We start from the raw sequence: 12,887 nt of genomic DNA, 5'->3' as shown, positions 1-12,887 counted from the left end.
GGATAGCAAAGTAACTTCTTACCGGATAAACGTTGGGTGTTTTCACGCATTAAAGCGCATTAAGTTAAGGCTTGTAGGGTATTAGACAACGTAAAGTCTGCCAGCTTGTAGCTACGCCAGAAACTGGGTAATGCTGGTTTTCAAATTCTACCTGGTGCTGTATTATCCTATAAACATGCACGGTATACACATCTAACAAATTACAACTTGTAATTCAGGTTTTCAGCACGCTACGCTTAACACGTAATGTACTTTTTTTTAAGTATTAAATGGCATTATTGGTTTTGCTTTTTGTAGCTTTTCTTTTTTTTATTTTAAGAATTTGACAGTGAAACAAGGCTGAAAATTGTACTTTGTAGCAGGGTGTGAAAGTAATGACAAACTAGGGGTGGAGTGCCCTTTACATCCAGTTTTCAGTACTGTTCAGTAACATCTTGCTATAAAGCCAGCATTGCCTTAGAGGTACCAAGTTTAATATGCTGTGGTTTTTGATGAAACAAAGGGATACTCTGAAAAAAAAAAAGTCAGTGGAAAAAAAAGGAACATAAAATCAATCTGTTGGCAGTCTGGAGCTCATTTCTATTATAAGAGGACTGTAGTGTAGTAGTCTGCAGAGCAAGTGTGCCTATTGTATACAGCAAATGCCTGGAAAGGGATGTTCTGTTGATGCCAAAGGCAAATATCACTTGATTTTTTTTTTTTTATATGAAATGGTTACAGACAAGAGTAACAGAGACAGCTTGGAGGGTTGGATTGTTCCCATACTAGCCCTGGATTCTTTGCCAGTAGTAATTAACTACTCCGCCTGAATGCAGCAACAGATGTCAGCAAAGCTGTGATTTGTGCATTTTTGTACACCTTGGATAGGGTTATGCTGTGTACAGTACACATATTTTGTGGGTGATTGTAAGAAGCAATAAAAGTACTAGTGGTTTGGCATTAGTGAATAGTATTGCAATTCCTTTAAGACAGAATGTCATACAATGTCTATCTATTGAAGCATCTTAAAGTAATTTCCTGTTATCATCCAATGTAGACATAACGTGGGGTTTCAATTTATACCAAAGATGATAGAAAACAAATGTAGTAGAAAGCCACCTAGAAAGCAGCTTTCAAATGATATTTTAAATATTTTAATGTTCTGATGATAACCATATGCTGCACGTCTTATATAAATCTCAAAGGATAGCCCTAGTGCCTATAATTCTGCTATAAGACCCCTTTCACACTGGGGCCGCGGCCACATTGGCGCTAAAGCGCCGCTCGTTTTAGCAGTGCTTTAGCGCCGTTTAAGCAGCACTTTTCAGCCGCTAGCATGACGGTTTTAACCCCATATAAAGGGTTAATAACTCCCGTGTTTCGGTGCTTCATTCCAATTGGCAGAGCATTTTGGGAGCGCTAAATACACCACTCCCAAACCACCCCAACGATGCTGCTTGTAGGAATTTTCTGAATGTCCCGCAAGGGCACCGCGTGTGAAAAGTCACACTTGAATGAATGGGAGGCAGTTTTCAGGCGCTTTGCAGAGGCTATTTCCAGCGCTAAAGCACCTGAAAACCATCCCAGTGTAAAAGGGGTCTAAAAGTTATGATAAACTGCAGAATGTAACTGGGTGGAAACAAAATGTTTTAATAGAAGGATCAGTTTCTAAAGCCCCTACACACGATCGGAATTTCCGATGAAAAAAGTCAGAAGGACTTTTTCCATCGGAAATTCCGACCATGTGTATGCCCCATTGTAGTAATTCCATTGGAAATTCCAATGAATTCCATCAGAGTTTACATAGAGAACATGTTCTCTTTTACTCCGATGGAATTCTGATGTGAATTTGGTCAGATAAAGGTCCGATCGTGTGTACAGAGTTGATATCTGTTCGTGTATGGCCAGCCTAAATGCTACTAGAATGTCATTATTTCAGTTAGGAAGTTTACTCAACATTGCATCGTGCAATGTGATATTTACCAACACTGAGCATATTATGTTTAGAAATTCAAAGGTGGCAGTGGAAGTTTATCAAATTTGTCATGCAACTTGTTGCGCAAACATTAGTTGTAGTGTTGGGATTTTCCAGGTTTTTCATTAAAACAAGTTGCTTTAGGTGAAGAGACGTGCCATTTGTGAATAGACTCGTGAATTTTGCTTGTGGGATGAATACCTATATACGTCGCCATATCAACTAAAGGGTGCCCTAGATCATTGTTCTCTGGGCCCTGCCTAATAAAGGGAAAAGTACTGTTATTTTGTGAATCCAGGAAGGACAGCTGGGTTGACACCCAACTGGGGTCCTGGCTACTAAGCTGCGTTGGAAATTGCTGTGAGCTTACAAATCATTGAGTACTGGATCATCTTCTCATTTTCAGTAAAACACAATTACAGTAATTTATGAATTTTACGTGTCTTTCACTTATGTTTGATATGCTTCTTTACTATTACCCAAGGCAGTTTCATAAATGGCCTGATGTTAAGACTGTATATGTAAAAATACAATTCAGTCATTTTTATAGTCTACATGTTCTAACAGTTTTTTTGTTAATTTAAATGAATGTGCATTATGTAAGCAGCATTGGTAGGCAGTAAACCAATAAGAAGTTCACTTTGATATGCAAAATGATTGCTATGGTTACTTACTCTAAACAGTTGATATTGTTCCTATGGCCCTACAAGTCTTAAAGTGAAAGGAAAGGCAAAAGTGACAGCTGTTGCAAGGGAGAAGAATCCTAGCATGCTGTCACAGGGGGAAAGGTACCATTTTCACCATGTTACATGATACACTCTAATTACGAGTGTAACATGGTCCAAAAAGTGGAGTTAGCCTTTTAATTCCGCACCCCTAGTGGTCATGGTAAGCCATGATTAAGCACCGACCGCAGTGTGAAACGCGTAGGCTACTATCTCCAATGTTTTGCTGTATTTTGTAGTGCATGTGTCATTTTTTTTAAATAAAGACAACCCATGTTTTTTTTGGAAGTGCGCCTGTCCATTCTTCTAGCCTTTATAATTTGCCTAGTGGTCACATGATGTTACAACTCCAGCTCCCATGTGTCAATGAGTTGCTCCACCACAGAGTAAATTGCACAGAGCTGTGATATCACCCATTAGTTTGCATTGCTCCTTTATTGCCAGCGATCTCTCCCACCATCCACAGCATTTAGTGGCACAGGGGCACTGGAGCTGTGCGATCACATGACTGCTCCAAAGCAGATAAAAAAAAAAAAAGCTATTTACTCTGAGTTGTTTTACAAACAGTATGCATACAAGCAGGGCGGAGGCAATATTTGGTCATGTTAGCCTTTCCTTCTACTTTAATTTTGAGTGACCTTAGTCTGGTACACATGCTATTTAAGCTTGTTCATTGGCGGGTGTTTTTCTTGTTGTTAATATTATTTTTTAATTAACTACATTATGCTGATGTGGAGCTAAAAGTTTCAGCTTTTGTGAAAATCTGAGATATGGCATATTTCTTTAGATGAAGGAATACAGGTGGTTGCAGACAGATACTGTATGTTAAAGTGGTTGTAAAGGTTCAGTTTTTTTGTTTTTAAAATAACAAACATGTCATACTTGCCTCCACTGTGCAGTTCATTTTGCACAGTGAACCGATCCTCCTGTCCTGGGGTCCCACAGCGGCTCTCGCGGCTCCTCCCCGCAATAGCTGACCCCCTCTGGGAAGCTCTCTCCCGAGGGGGTTACCTTGCAGGCATGCTTCTGTGTCATACACTTGGCATCCATAGCCGCTGAGTGTATGAATCGGCCCCGCCCCCGGTGGCTGTGTCATTGGATTTGAATGACAGCAGCAGGAGCCAATGGCTGCGCTTCTATCAATCTATTAAATGAGCCAAGAAGCCGTGGAGAGAGTGATGCGGGATTGCGTCCATGGAAATTTGGGGCTCAGGTAAGTAAAACGGGGGGGTCAGGGGGCCGCAAACAGCAAGGTGTTTTTTCACCTTAATGCATAGGATGCATTATGGTGAAAAAACACAAGGGTTTACAACCCCTTTAAGGAGTGTTTTAGTGCAAACTGGTAACAAAACTTTTACCTTAAATTAGCATCCTGAATTGGACCCTATTTTATTATAATGAAAAAAAGAGGGGCATGCGTTTTAACCCTTCCCCTTAATGCAGTGGTTCTCAACCTAGGGGTCGGGACCCCCTCGGGGGTCAAATGACGATTTGCCAGGGGTCACCGAATCCTGGGCTGTTCCTGAAGCCCACACCACTCTCCTAGCCTTTTTGCAGCCGCCCAGCAGGGCTGTCCCTGGAGCCCGCGGCCACCCACTCAGCCTCTTCACAGCCACCCACTCAGTTCATGGCATGGCTGGGGGGCAGAGACTAGAGGTCAGCTGACTGGTAAAGAATGAAGTGGGAGGGGCTAGAGGAGACCCTATCTCCTGATTTCAGCATAGGTGTCACTGCTGCGGGACACCACAAAGTCGGAGACACAAATTACTTGTCTTGCCTTGGGTGCCGACAACCCATGCTATGAAATAATTTTACTGTTAGGGGTCCCCACAACTTGGGAAATTTTATCAAGGGGTCACGGCACTAGAAGGTTGAGAACCACTGCCTTAATGGGATGGTGACAGTGACCACATGTTCTCCTGTCCTTTTTCTCTTGTCACCTTGGGATCACATCAAGCAGAGGTGGAGAAGATTTGATTGTGGGATAAAACATGTCAGGAAAGACTGAACAAACATTATGGGTGTTATTTACAAAAGGCAAATCTATTTTGCACTACAAGTGCAAACTACAAGTGCAAAGTGCACTTGAAATTGCACTGAAAGTGCATTTGGAAGTGCAGTCGCTGTAAATCTAAAGGGGTAAATCATCTGAAATAAGGGAAGCTCTGCTGATTATATCATCCAATCATGTGTAAGCTAAAATGATGTTTTTTATTTTCCTTGCATGTACCCCCTTGGATCTACAGCGACTGCACTTCCAAGTGCACATTCAGTGCAATTTCAAGTGCACTTTGCATTTGTAGTTTGCACTTGTAGTGCAAAGTGGATTTGCCCTTCGGAAATAACCCCCAATATGTCTGGAGGATTGAAGGGAAAGGGGAAACATGAAACCTTTAATTATATCAAGGGGGTGAATAATGTTCAAGAGGGCAGTATTTTCAATATAGAGCCATGATCAAGAACACAGGGACATGACCTCAAACTAGCAGAAGGAAAGTTTAAAACTAATCTTAGAAAGGTTATTTTACCGAAAGAGTACTTAGTACGTGAAATAAACTTCCAGCAGAGGTAGCGGGTCAGTCAACAATTCAAACTTGCTTGGGACAAACCTAAATCTATCACTCACTTATTGTTCCATAAGAGATTATTAGAAGGTACTGCTCACTATACAAAGGACTGCTAAGATACTGTAGGTGCCACTCAACAGTTTCTCTTTTGAGCAATCCTACCCTCACCTTTATGTGGCACCTTCTCTGAGGAGGGACAGTTTTTTATTTTTTTATTTCTATAGTTAGCGTTTTAGTGCTCGAACTGTTTTGTCAACTAATTCCTTTACTTGATAGTTAAATATCAATTTAGTTTGAAATCCGATAATAAAGTGCCACCATCAATTTTTAGCTCAATACTAAAATACTCAATAGCTAAAAAATTGGTTGCTGTTATGCTGTCATGCACATCATCAATCTTCACAATCAAGCACCAATTTTGTCACCGATCACTGGCTGTCATCTCCATCTGTCCTTATGTGAACAGATAATGGTTCAGGATACAATTGTGTTTTCTATCTGCTGATGTTCAAATATAAAGTTACACACAGTGTCCTAAAGGAAATTTTGTTCATCATTGAGATGAATGGAGGTCTGCTGACAGGTTGGCATATTTCTGTGGATGTGATTATAATCTTGGATTTGCTTCAAATATTTGTTAAATTCCATTTGTCATTTGTTAGGAAATGAAGGCAAACATTTGATTGATACTGTGAGTGATAATATAAGTTTCTCTCCCACCTTTTTATTTTTTGTGAGTAGGATTTAAGTGATGTTAGCAAAGAAAAGTAAAAACCTTTGTTATAGCCTAATCAAATTTGGGCTGTGAATGACAATTAGTTCCACCATTCATCAAGAGAGAGCTTGTTAAATACCTAACATGCATCGTAAGGCTAACGTAGTCATTATTTGAATGGCGAAAAATAAAGACATGCACAAACATAGCTACAGCATACAAACAAGTGTTTATCACACGGCACATATTCAAATGTTCAGTTTACAGACCTAAGGGCAAAGTAGACATCTTACATCAGTATGAATGACATTATTATAAAAAAAAAAAAAAAAAAACATGGTGTGTGTGCTCTACATTTCAGATGATCTATTTTAAAGGGATAGTCAAGGTTAGTACACTCCCCTTTCCTAGCTAGAGCCCACCACCCTGCAAGAGCTGTTTCTTGGGTGGTCCCTCCTCCTCCCACCATAACCTCCACACCACTTCTGGTTCGCTGCTATTTACTGAAGCCCAGAGGGCTACAGAAGCTTGGAAACAGAGTGAAAGCATTGTTAGATCGCATGCCCTTATCACCTGGATTTTGTTAACTGGAAGATCGGGAGTCCCAACTCGAGGAAACTATGCTGTTTTATCAATGGAGGATCCAATTCTCAAAACAGGCCCAACTCAGCCATTCACCGGACTATGACCCTTTCCAGTATTATAGGATATGCTTTTGATTTACGGATTTGTACCTCCCAGCAGATGGTACTCTTCATACTTTTCACATATCATTATCAAGCCTGCACATTTTAAAATGCTAACATTCATGTTCTGAGTCTTTGTACATTCATTCTGACTGACTTTGCTAAGTTTTCTATATGCCACAATGGTATTCTAAATACTTTCCAACAATTACCATAGATAATATCTCAAAGGCTATGTGTATAGAATTATTTAACAATTATATTGGTAAGACCACCCTCTACCTCTCTAAAGGCCTGATTTGTAGCCAGTTATTATTTAATGTACATCTAGAAACATACATCCATACCTGTTTTCATTTGAAGCACCTTAAATATTTTCAATTGTTTTGGTACTTTTTGAATAAGATGTTTGTGTGTGTGTATATGTATGTATGTGTATGTGTATATGTATGTATGTATGTATGTGTATATGTATGTATGAGTGATATATATATATATATGTATATCTATCTATATATATATATATATATATATATATATATATATATATATATATATATATATATATATATATATATATATATATATATATATATATATCTTTTTACTTTGTTTTGGTATTGTATTATCTGCCCTTAGTCATAAAATGGCAGCAATCTTTTTATGTCCAGAAGCCTAGTGTAACATTGTCAGAATTCTAGATAGAACAAGATGGAGTCAATTTATAAAGGGAGAGCTGCCAGCAGGATGGGTCTGCAATAGATTATTTGGCTAAAGCACAGTTTCATATTTTATTTAAATATACTCTACCCACATTGTAACATTTAAGGGGCTTTTGAGAAACAGGAAAATATTACCAATTTCAAATGCAGCCTCGAGTGAATTCATGAAGTGACTATTTTGGATTATGCCTGGTATACCATAGTGCATTTGGACTTTGAAGATGGATATTGATTTACCCAAGCATTTAATTTGTTTGTAATTGATTTTATGCTGTACATCAATTTGAACTCCCAAGCAAGGTTAGGGAACATCCTTTGTTTATATATATATATATATATATATATACCGTATATATATCTAAAATGGGCCATAGTATTAATTCTGTTGACTAGACCATTCACATTGACACAAGGTATAATACCACATACACACGTTCAGGCTTTTGCCCGACCAAAAGCACATCGGAATTCCATCGGAGAAAAATAGAACATGTTCTATATTTAAACTCCGATGGAATCCATCGGAATTCCAATGGAATTTCTCAGATGGGGCATACACACGGTCGGAATTTCCTATGGAAAAAGTCCGTCTGACTTTTTCCATAAGTCCACCCCTCTTTTTTCATCAGCGTTGACAACATTAAAAAATACAGAAACTCATAGGAACTCATCAGAATTTATGGACTCAGTTTGTCCATGACAAAAAACTAGACTGCTATTGAATGAGCAAACATATGTAAACCATGTTTATGGCTTACATTTTTGTTAATTGTATTCTTCTCTAGTACATTACATCAGTTTAATTTTCAGGTAGCTTTCTCATTTAGGCAAGATGTTGGCCAGATTTGATAGCATAAAATAAACTATTTAAAATGTCACATGAAATTAGAATAAAGTCTAGTTATCCAATTATTATTTGCAATTAAATGGTCTTTCTAGGTGTTCCAGCACTGGGCTAGAGAATACTTAAAGAAACAGTGAAGAGCTGCGCAGCTCTTCACTGTTTCTTTAATTATTTATTTATGTCTATCACATAAACAGAGCTGCTGCTGTGGTGCTTTTTTCTTGTTTTGGTTTGGTAATTGGTTAGCGCAGGATATACTTAGGATGTTTGAAATTACACTTTTGTGGTATGCATCCATTGGTCTTACTAGGTCTTTGTGAATCGGGTTGTTTTCATCCTTCCCACCTACAGTAGTCTTTTTATTCCTGGCATATCTTTTTACTCCTGGACCAAGATTTTCCCAAAGTCATCTACCTCCTTGAAGTCACTTAAAGATTAAGATTATAGGAATTGACAAGGGAGGTTGAAGAAATGTCCTCCTTTTCCTACCACACTTTTAATTCGTATGGAGCATAATGTAAAAAACTGGAGCAAAAAATTGGAAAACTTCTCCATAACAATCACTTGGGTTCAAAATGTTGTTCCATGGTGCAGATAGAACCTTAGGTCAATTGGTAGCAATCATATTTTCCCATTTTGTAAAAAAAAGAAGTCACTTTATACCTTATAGTCACTTTACTGCTTCTAATATCATTTTTAATGTACACCTAAACCTGGGTATTTTCAAGATGGGGGGGGGGGAGTGTTCCCCATAGCAACCAAAACGAATTGTCAAAATTAAAGCTTGATGTAGCCTTGCTGTGCTTTTTACATTTTTTACTTTTTATAACTTTGACTTCCTGAGTTGGTGCCCTTAGTATTATGGGCCCAGATTCACAAAGACGCGCCTATCTTTAGGCGGGCGTAGCGTATCTCAGATACACTACGCCACCGTAACTTAGTGAGGCAGGTCCCGTATTCACAAAGAACTTGTGCCCCTAAGTTACGGCGGCGTAGTGTAACTGTGTCGGCGTAAGCCCGCGTAATTCAAAGTAGGCTGGTGTGGGCGTGTTGTATGCTAATGAATCATAACCCAACGTAATTGACGCTTTTAACGAACGGCGCATGCGCCGTCCGTGAAAGTATCCCAGTGCGCATGCTCAAAATTACACCGCAAATAGTCAATGCTTTTGACGTGAACGTAACTTACGTCCAGCCCCATTCACGGACGTCTTACGCAAACGACGTAAAATATGATGCTGTTCGTACGTTTCCGACGTCAATACCTAACATGACTTACCCCTGCTTTATGAGGGGTAAATTTACGCTGGCGTATGTCTTACGTAAACAACGTATCTTGATATGCCGGGCACACGTACGTTCGTGAATCGGCGTATCTAGATAATTAGCATATTCAACGTGGAAATATACGGAAGCGCCACCTAGAGGCCAGCGTAAATATGCACCCTAAGATACGCCGGCGTAGGAGACTTACGCCGCTCATATCTAGGCAACTGTGAGGCGTATCTGATTCTATGAATCAGGCGCCGAGTTGCGACGGCCCGCACTCAGTTACGACGGCGTATCTGGAGATACGCCGTCGTAACTCCTTTGTGAATTCGGGCCAGGGTATATTTATTCAGCATTGTTGCATCTCTTGGTAAATTGGAGCCCATATAGCAAATAAATATGCACATTTATTTTTACTTGTTTTCGAAATTGATTTATTTGAAATGGAAGAAACTAAGAAAGGTTCTTGTAAGTATGTTTTAAGGTGAAGACAAACCAAAGCTAATTAACATTTTACAATGGTGTCGTTTTTCTGTCACCCACTTGCGGAGGTGATCTAGAAATCTGTTAAAAATAATAGAGGTCTTCGGATTGTTTTTATATAATTACTAAACCGAAAATCCGTATTTCAATGGTATTAACCTATTAAAGTGACAAATGGGTAATTTGAGAGATGACTCAAACAGATCAGCAGATATTCAAACAAGTCAGAAATGGAAGAATCTGTATTTCTTCTGATTCATTATGAGTACTTTATTAGCTGAATTATACTGTTTCTTCAATATGTGTAAGTAAATATACTCTATTGCATTTAAAAAATAACTGCACTTTCACTAAATATTTTGCATGCGTATTTATCTCTGCAGCCTCTGAAAAATGCAGCATAATGGGTTACCTTTTATAAAGATAAATTCTCCTTCCAGCAGCAGGGTCTGGTTCTCTGCATCCAACTTTACTGTAAAGTTATTCCTGGCTACCACTAGAGGGTGCTGTTTGGTGACAGGAGGGCTGTACTGCATTGATCTAAATAAGCAATCTGTTTCCCAGGAGCCCAGCAGGAGGCAGCAGGCTTTATTGCTGGAAACACAAAATGTCATCAGTTAGGGTAACATATTATTTATTTATTTTCTTGGTCCAGTGGCTTCTGGACGAAAGTACATATGTATAATTTTTATTAAAAAAAAATGTATACTTTCCATAACCAAGGAAATGCCAACATACTGCCACCCAACCCCCCCTGTAATAGTTTGACTGACAATTGCTCAACCATGCAAAACTGTACCCAAATCAATTTTGTATATATATATATTTTAACATTTATCTTTCTTTTTATGGTATTAAAAAAAAACGTAAACAAAACGTAAAAATAAAACAAATAAAAAAAAAAAGTTTCCTGTTACTTTCTGTTATAAATCATATCAATAAAAAATGAAAACACCCCCAAATCATTCTCTTTTTAGAAAATAGACAACCTTATTTTGTGCCACAATATTCTAAAAAATAAGAAGCATGCTAGTACTGGGGTGGTTAAGGTGGTGCCTTCGTTTCCTGGAGGATGGGATTGTGTTGCACTGAAATTGCAACTGTTTACAATGGCCGGATGTTATTAATAAACAATAAACACAAATGACTTTACCCACCCCCCAAAAAATCCTCTTCTTTCCCCTTAATATTTGTGATTGCTGTATTGACCAATCACAGCTCTATGCCTTTTGCTTATGATCTGCTATGTTAGATGGCTGTGGAATCGCAGGCACTGTTGGGTTGACTTACTAAAGGAAAATAGACTGTGCACTTTGCAAAGTGCGGTTGCATTCTGCAAGTGCAGTTGCTCCAGAGCATAGTAATTGAGCAGAAGCTCTGCTGACTTCCATCATCCAATCATGTGCAAGCAAAAATTCAGTTTTATTTTCTTTGCGCGTGATTGGATATTCTTTGCAAAGGTAATCTTTGCAAATACCTAATTTACTAAGCTCTGGAGCAATGGCACTTGCAAAGTGCACAGTCTATTTGCCTTTAGTAACTCAACCCCTGTGTGTCTACCTAGGTCACTCACAATGGTAGAAACTAGGACGTTTTAAAAATAACTACTCCCCTGACTGACCCTTAACTACAATGTCCGATCAGTAGGTGATTAAAGGATGTGTGAGTAAAGGATGTGCTTAAAGCGTCAAACACTCAGACTACTACTTAGGGATAACTAATCCAAATGCCACTGTTTTTTCTTACAAGAAACCCTAAAACATATAGCAAATGTTTTAGTAGCTGTCATGTGACTGCAATACCTCAGTCTTCCATTTTTGAGTGAAAACCACAGCATCCAGTCACTGCCGCCAACTGACCTCACTGGTAATCTCAGAATCACATCAAAGACTACAAAGAAGACAAGGAGTGGTTGCCTGTGATATCTCACTGGGTTGACTACCACAATACTACCACAGCAATAGGAGCCTAGGGTTAGCACTGTCAGGCCTTGTACACACGACCATTTTCCTCAACAGAATCCATCAAGAAACTTGGTGGCTGAGCTTTTTTTACCGTGGAAAACGGCTGTGTGTATGTTTTTCATCGAGAAAACTGTCGTGGAACTCAATGAGAAAAAAAGAGAACAAGTTCTCTTTTTCCTCATCGGGAGTCTCAGTTTCCTCGTCGGGCTGGTTTTTGACGAGAAACACGTTCGTGTGTATGTTTAGAAACCCACACATGCTCAGAAGGGTGGCACCAGTGGAATCAAACTTCCCCTTTATAGTCGTATGTGTTTTACGTCACCGCGTTTGAGAACGACGAGATTTTGTCTTGACAGTGTGTACGCAAAGAAAGCTTGTCAAGATTCTCGACAAGCCTCAGGCCTCGTACACACGACCGAGTTTCTCGGCAAAAACCAGCAAGAAACTTGCTGGGAGATATTTTTTTGCAGAGGAAACCGGTCGTGTGTACATTTTCGTTGAGGAAACTGTCGAGAAACTTGACGAGCCAAAAAGAGAGCAAGTTCTCCATTTTCTCGACGGGAATGGAGAAACTTGCCTTGTCGAGTTCCTCGACAGCCTAACAAGGAACTCGACAAGGAAAACGATGTGTTTCGCCCGTCGAGTGTATGAGGCTTAACAAGGAACTCTTCAAGGAAAACAATGTTTCATTTACGACGAGTTCCTCGTCGTGTGTACGAGGCCTCACTTGTGTGACAGGTATTTTATAGCACTTATTGGATGACTACAAATAACAATGACTTTTGTAAACGTTTGCACAAGCAAGGGACCGCTTAGGACTGGTTCACACCTATGTGGGGTGCAGTTTGCATATCCAGCTGCATTTTGCGTTTTTCAATACACATTTTTGATCCATTGAAGTCTGTGGAACCAAAGACCAAAAAGTCCCTGGCTCTTTCCATAAAATGCACAAATGTGA

The 12,887-nt window shown here is 39.2% G+C and overlaps 1 protein-coding gene across 6 annotated transcripts in view; it reads left to right on the top strand.

Moving 5' to 3' along the window:
* NGF (nerve growth factor) overlaps nt 1-12,887 on the top strand; it is a 148,245-nt gene that overhangs the window by 1,267 nt on the left and 134,091 nt on the right. The window lies entirely within an intron of this gene.

This window comes from Rana temporaria, chromosome 2, assembly GCF_905171775.1.
Source record: "Rana temporaria chromosome 2, aRanTem1.1, whole genome shotgun sequence".
In the NCBI taxonomy this organism is placed as follows: Eukaryota; Metazoa; Chordata; class Amphibia; order Anura; family Ranidae; genus Rana; species Rana temporaria.
Note: the sequence above shows the minus strand (reverse complement) of the source record. Positions and strands in the feature narration are given on the sequence as shown.